Source organism: Cannabis sativa, chromosome 9, assembly GCF_029168945.1.
Source record: "Cannabis sativa cultivar Pink pepper isolate KNU-18-1 chromosome 9, ASM2916894v1, whole genome shotgun sequence".
Classification (NCBI taxonomy): Eukaryota; Viridiplantae; Streptophyta; class Magnoliopsida; order Rosales; family Cannabaceae; genus Cannabis; species Cannabis sativa.
The window spans coordinates 32851250-32856908 of NC_083609.1; positions in this window are offsets into that span (position 1 = coordinate 32851250).

Here is a 5659-nt window from a genome sequence, read left to right on the forward strand (position 1 = left end):
ATCCATTCACATGGAGTAACCTAAAGTTTTCTATTACAAGGACATGAAAGGAAATTTTAGTTTATAAGTCTATTCAATGGACTTAACAAAACTTCTTGTTCCTAGTATTATAGTTTTGAGTTTATCTAAACCTATGGCTTATGGTATACCTGGTTAATTACTTACTCTAGTACACGCAACTTATTTTAGTAAGATGCTGAAGCATTTTCTTTTCTAATGGAAATCTATAGAAGCTTCTTGACTTCTAGACATAGATTTTATTTATCTAAGGAAAAGTCTCAACTATTCCAAAAAAGATAAAGCCATGAAAGAATTTCTTAAATCAACAGTGAGAGGTCTCAGATATGCTTTAGTATGCCTTAGACCAGACACCTGCTGTTGAGTGGGAGTAATGAATAGGTATCAGATTAATCCAGGAAAGGAACATTGGAAGACAATCAAGTAAATCTTAAGATTAAGAAGAGGAACTATATGTTAGTCGATAAGGGTGTGTTTAAAACTCTTAGATTACACCACATCAGATTTCGAGACTTGCCTTTGTGCTAGAAAGTCTGCTGATAAGATGGTGATTACTCTGGGGGTGGAGTAGTGATTTTGGAGAAGTGTAAAAACCTATCTGAAGTCTCTAGGTATACCAGAGAGAGACTGAATGTTAAAGTTGCACGAAAAGTACCTATTCAGTCTAAGGCAAGTTCTATACATTTGTGGCACCGTTCCAACTTATCTTAACTACTAGTGTTATTTCCTGATAAACCAAAAAGTAGTTGCCAAAAGTATAGAATCCAGTATCCCAAGAGAGTAGACATATAGAGAGGAATTTCACAATATCAAGGACTTTGTGATTAAGGAAGAGTAATTGTGGAGAAAAGGTTATGGTTAATTCAACCTGTCAGATCCTATTACGAGGAGTATACTACTACTACATTTGATTTGTATATCAAGGTGTTGAGATTATTTGAAATGCACATTTTGTTTTATATTAGTGCAAGTGGGAGTTTGTTGGGTTTTGTGCCCTAAATAAAACCCATTTCAATATAATCAGATTTACTTAATAATAAAGATTAGAAATAACATTTTTATGTTGCATGGCTCACATGATTTATTTCATGATTATATGCATATAATGTATGAATTCTATTTAAGTCCAGAATATATGAATTTGTTAATGAATATAGTGTTGTCAGCACAGTGGAATATAATTTTAATTATATGTTCAAAAGTTTATTCCCTGATTTGTCAGTTCACTGGATTTAGACTGGCATGATAATCAACGATAGGTTTTCTTACACCTTGGATAAGTGTTATGTCCTTCCCAGGGCATTGGCAAAGTTTACCAGTACCGGATGTATGGAGTATACATCGGAAGGGACCGATATTGAACTTTGATTAGATTTGTTAAAATTTACCGTAATATCTACTCAATTCAATATCACCTGTTGATCCTAGATCGAATGATCTTAATCCTGATATTATTAGGTTCGATCTCAAGAGTATTATACATGTTCTTTGATTTGTTAGTTAAGCCTACTTTTGGGTCAGGGTGATAAGTACATTTTGGGAACATGATAGCATAATTGAGTGGGAGCGCTAACATAAATATGGAGTCTATAACTTCTATAGGAATTTAGAAGTGAAACGATGATATCCTTCGAGCTTGGATAAACAGAGATAAATGGTTGAGATCTCATTTCACTTCGCTGAAATATCATTTATAAAAAGCTAAGTGTTTTAAGGATAAAATACATTGAAGGTGTAACAGTAATTTAGTTCCTATTCAATGTATATCATCGATTAGAGGGTCATTCATCAAATTAGGATTATAACAATGGATAATTATAGCGAATCTATATCGTGGAACATATAGAGCATTCTATATGACTAAGAGTGCAATTCTAAGTTCTAAGTGTGGATTCAATAAGGAATTAATAAGTTAGGGAATTTACTTAGTAAATTCGGTTCGACTTATTGGAAGCTCGGTTATATAAGCCCATGGTCCCCAAACTACTTGAGACCATACTGCTTGTAAGACTTAGTTAATTGATTTTAATTAATAAATTATAATTCTAAAGTTAGACTATGTCTAGTTTATGAATTTTCACTAAGCAACGACGAAATTGTAAAGAAAAGAGATTCTAGATTTTATTTGTTAATTAAGAGACTTTATATGTCTAATTAATAAATATATTAAATGACAATATTATTGAATAATTATTTTTTAAGTTATTAAATAATTAGAATTGGCATTTAAATGGTTAAATTGGAAAATTGGCATTTTTGAGAAAATGGGATTGAAAAATGACAAAATGGAAAATTACAAAGTGAGGCCCATTATCCTTATATGGCCAGCCACTATGATTAAATTTTACCATTTATATTTTTCATTATTTTAATGCCATACAATTCTAACCCTAAACCTAGATGGCTTTCTATAAATAGAAAGTGATGGCTTCAGGAAACTATGACTTGCATATTGTTTCTTTCAAAGAAAAACCTAGCCTCCTATTCTTTTCATATGCACCCCTTTTCTCTTCTTCTTCTTCTCTTCAATTTCGAACCTTGAGTGATAGAGTAGTGCCAACACACATCAAGTGGTATCTCAATCATAGTATGGAAGATTGTGTAGAATCCAATCAACAAGAAGGAGAATCAGCATCAAAGAAGGAGAGAAAGAGATCCAGGTTCAGATCTTGGTGATGCTCTGCTACAGAAAGGAATCAAGGGCTAGAGATCTGAACGGAAGGAGTCATTATATTTCGCTGCACCCAATGTAAGGTATCCTAAACTTTATATGTGTTTATTTCATTGTTTTAGAATTTATATTAGGATGTTAATGATACATACATGGTAGTAAATCTAGATCCTGGTAAAATATTTCCAACACAATCAACAGTGACGTATGCCTTACCAAGGTCAATCTTCATAATGCGTCTTGCTAAAATATTTTTCCTAGTGTACCCTTTAAGAAGGTCTTGAAATATCATAATGTTGTGAGTAAGCAATCTATTTTTAATAAATGCACCTTTATTATTTTGAATAATGTTGGGGAGCACTTCTAAGAGTCTAGAGCAAATCTAATTCGAAGTGCATTTGTAAATTGTGTTGCAGCAAGCAATCGGTCTATAGTCTTTAGCAGAAGTCGGATTAACAATTTTAGGGATTAGGGAGATAACCGTTTCATTGAAGTGTTTTGGAAGTCTACCATTGGTGAAGAATCCCAAAACATCATTAGAAACTTCATCTCCAATCTTGCTCCACATGTCTCTGAAAAAACCCGAGCCAAAACCATCTAAACCTGGACTTTTAGAAGGGTGAATACTAAACAAAGCCTTCTTGATGTCACCCTTGTTAAAAGGTCTAATCAAGTTGACTTATCGTTCCAAGTTAAGGCATTTTGCCTGCTTGATACAATTATCATCAATCCTGACTGAAGCATTGCTCTTGCTACCCATGAAAGTCTCAAAGTGCTTCACAAAGTGTTTAACCACTTCCTCAAAGTTATCAACAATAGTATATCCTTTCATGAAAGTGGTAATTCTATTCTCTATTCTTCTTTTTCTAATAACCGTAAAAGGAGGGTTAACACCTAAGACGATACATACAATAACATTTTTCCAAAACAAAGCCTCAACCTCAATCTCTTCTAGGTCAAGTTTGGCCACAATCTGATCACCTACACAAATAGGTTTAGTATACTTGAGTCTAGATGAAGGAGTAGGTACCTGGTTAGCATTGAACTTGCTCCATATCTCTTTGCATTTGACTGAAAATCAACTTTCTCAACCTCCTCAGCCCAGCTTCAAGTTCTCGGCGAAATATGAGAGCTCTGTTCCTCACCACCAAGCTTTATTCCAGTATCTAACATCAAGTTCTCACAGGTGTCATGGAATTCTTCGACCTGTTCACCTTCAGACACTAACCCTTGGATCGAAGGGGTCTCTTCGATGGAATCATTGTTGACCGTGACTGAATTGGCAGGCTTTTGGGTGATCCTCTTCTTCTTCGCCATGGAGGAAGTAGGGGTACCTCACACGCCTTAGAAATAAACACACTTTCTAACATGTTTGAGGTGAGTACATTTCATAATGTACATACTGTTGGGTTTTATGCCTTAAATAAAACTCATTTCATATAATTAGATTTACTTATTAATAAAGATAAGAAATAACATTTTATGTTGCATGGTTCACATGATTTATTTCATGATTATATATATATAATGTATGAATTCTATTTAAGTCCAGAACATATGAATTTGTTAATGATTATAGTGTTGTCAGCACAGTGGAATATAATCTTAATTATATGTTCGAAAGATTATTCCCTGATTTGTCAGAACATTGGATTTAGACTGACATGGTATAATCAGCGATAGGTATTCTTACACCTTGAAAAAGTGTTATGTGCTTTCCAGGACATTAGCAAATTTTACCAGTATCGGATGTATGGAGTATACATCGGAAGGGACCGATATTAAACTTTGATTAGATATATTAAAATTTACCGTAATATCTATTCAATTCAATATCACCTGTTGATCCTAGATCAAATGATCTTAATCCTGATATGATTAGGTTCAATCTCAAGAGTGTTATTCGTGTTCTTTGATTTGTTAGTCAAGCCTACTTTTGGGTGAGGGTGATACGTACATTTTGGGAACACGGTAATGCAATTGAGTGGGAGCGCTAACATAAATATAGAATCTATAGCTTCTATCTGGCGAATAGAAAGTAAAGGATGATTTCCTTCGAGCTTAACAAAATGAAAATAAATGGTGGAGTACTCATTTCACTTAGCTGAAATATCATTTATACAGTGTTAAGTGTTTTAAGGATAAAATACATTGTAGGGTGTTACGGTAATTTAATCCCTTTACAGTGTAAATCATCTATATAGAGGATCATTGATCACATTAGGATTATAACAATGGATAACTAATGATGTGTCTATATCGTGGAACATATAGAGCGTTCTATATGACTGAGAGTGCAATTCCAAGTTCTAAGAGTGGATTCAATAAGGAATTAATAAGTTAGGCAATTTACTTGGTAAATTCGGTTCAACTTATTAGAAGCTCGGTTATATAGACTCATGGTCCCCATACTAGTTGAGACCATACTGCTTGTAAGACTCAGTTAATTGATTTTAATTAATCAATTATAATTCTAAAAGTTAGAGTATGTCTACTTTATGAATTTTCACTAAGCAAGAGTAAAACAGTAAATAGAGAGTTTAAAGGGTATATTTATTAATTGGGAAACTTTGATTAGTTTTATTAATAAATAAAATAAATGACAATATATTATTTGATAATTAATTATAATTATTAAATAATTAGATTTGACATTTATGTGGTTGAATCAGAAAATTGGCAATTTTGGAGAATGGGAAGTTAGGAATGATAAAATAGGAAAGTTACAAAAGTGAGAGGCTTGTTTCTATTTTTCTATGGCCGACCACTTTGCTTCCCTTTTATCATTTTATTTTTCATTTTTAAATGACAAGTAATTCAACCTTAACCGTATGTGGTATTCTTAAAATAGAAGGTAAAGGCTTCAGTTTTGACTGAATTGTATCTCATTCTTTTCAGAGTGAATTCCTGAGCCACCACTTTCCTCTCTCTTTTCTTCTCTGTTTTCGAAATCCCTTGAGTGAATGAGTA